General features: G+C 41.4%; 1 non-coding gene across 1 annotated transcript; it reads right to left on the reverse strand.

Moving 5' to 3' along the window:
• Positions 1-304: 304 nt before the first annotated feature.
• LOC112745317 (small nucleolar RNA R71) lies at positions 305-412 on the reverse strand. Its single transcript, XR_003173252.1, has one exon. It is a non-coding gene; the product is annotated as a small nucleolar RNA R71 (small nucleolar RNA).
• Between the last annotated feature and the right edge of the window lie 1,542 nt (positions 413-1,954).

Here is a 1,954-nt window from a genome sequence, read left to right on the forward strand (position 1 = left end):
TACCATTGGAGCAAACAATTTTGAGCTGAAACCTCAATTAGTTTCTCTGATGCAACAAAACTACAAGTTTCATGGACTTCCATATGAAGATCCTTTTCAGTTCTTAACTGAATTCTTGCAGATCTGTGATACTGTTAAGACTAATGGAGTAGATCCTGAAGTCTACAGGCTCATGCTTTTCCCGTTTGCTGTAAGAGACAGAGCTAGAGTGTGGTTGGACTCTCAACCCAAAGATAGCCTGAACTCTTGGGATAAGCTGGTCACGACTTTCTTAGCCAAGTTCTTTCCTCCTCAAAAGCTGAGTAAGCTTAGAGTGGATGTTCAAACCTTCAGACAGAAGGAAGGTGAATCCCTCTATGAAGCTTGGGAGAGATACAAGCAACTGACCAAAAAGTGTCCTTCTGACATGCTTTTAGAATGGACCATCCTGGATATATTCTATGATGGTCTGTCTGAATTAGCTAAGATATCATTGGATACTTCTGCAGGTGGATCCATTCACCTAAAGAAAACGCTTGCAGAAGCTCAAGAACTCATTGACATGGTTGCTAATAACCAGTTCATGTACACTTCTGAGAGGAATCCTGTGAGTAATGGTACGCCTCAGAAGAAGGGAGTTCTTGAAATTGATACTCTGAATGCCATATTGACCCATAATAAAATATTGACTCAGCAAGTCAATATCATTTCTCAGAGTCTGAATGGAATGCAAGCTGCATCCAATAGTACTCAAGAGGCATCTTCTGAAGAAGAAGCATATTATCCTGAAAACCCTGCAATAGCAGAGGTGAATTACATGGGTGAACCTTATGGAAACACCTATAACCCCTCATGGAGAAATCACCCAAATTTCTCATGGAAGGATCAACAAAAGCCTCAACAAGGCTTTAATAATGGTGGAAGAAATAGGTTTAACAATAGTAAACCTTTTCCATCATCCACTCAGCAACAGACAAAGAACTCTGAACAAAATATCTCTAATTTAGCAAACTTAGTCTCTGATCTATCTAAGGCCACTGTGAGTTTCATGAATGAAACAAGGTCCTCCATTAGAAATTTAGAAGCACAAGTGGGCCAGCTGAGTAAAAGAATCACTGAAACCCCTCCTAGTACTCTCCCAAGCAATATAGAAGAGAATCCAAAAGGAGATTGCAAGGCCATTGAATTAATTACCATGGCCGAACCTGTAAGGGAGGTTGAGGGCGTGAATCCCAGTGAGGAAGACCTCCTGGGAAGTCCAGGAACCAAAGGAATCTGAGACTCATCTAGAGACCATAGAGATTCCATTGAACCTCCTTATGCCCTATCATGAGTTCTGATGAGTACTCTTCTTCTGAAGAGAATGAGGATGTCACTGAAGAACAAGTTTCCAAGTTCCTTGGTGCAATCATGAAGCTGAATGCCAATTTATTTGGTAATGAGACTTGGGGAGATGAACCTCCCCTGTTCACCAATGAACTAAATGCATTGGATCAACTGAGATTGCCTCAGAAGAAACAGGATCCTGGAAAGTTCCTAATACCTTGTACCATAGGCACCATGACCTTTGAAAAGGCTCTATGTGATCTTAGGTCAGGAATAAACCTCATGCCACTCTCTGTAATGGAGAAACTGGGAATCTTTGAGGTACAAGCTGCTAAAATCTCATTAGAGATGGCAGACAATTCCAGAAAACAGGCTTATGGACAAGTAGAGGACATATTAGTAAAGGTTGAAGGCCTTTCCATCCCTGCTAATTTTATAATCCTAGATACTGGGAAGGATGAGGATGAATCCATCATCCTTGGAAGACCCTTCCTAGCCACAGCAAGAGCTGTGATTGATGTTAACAGAGGTGAACTAGTCCTTCAATTGAATGAGGACTCCCTTGAGTTTAAAACTCAAGGACATCCTTCTGTAAACATGGAAAAGAGGCACAGTAAGCTTCTCTCAAAACAGAGTCAACCAGAGCCCC

The sequence above is a fragment of the Arachis hypogaea genome, chromosome 14, assembly GCF_003086295.3.
Source record: "Arachis hypogaea cultivar Tifrunner chromosome 14, arahy.Tifrunner.gnm2.J5K5, whole genome shotgun sequence".
NCBI classification, from domain to species: domain Eukaryota; kingdom Viridiplantae; phylum Streptophyta; class Magnoliopsida; order Fabales; family Fabaceae; genus Arachis; species Arachis hypogaea.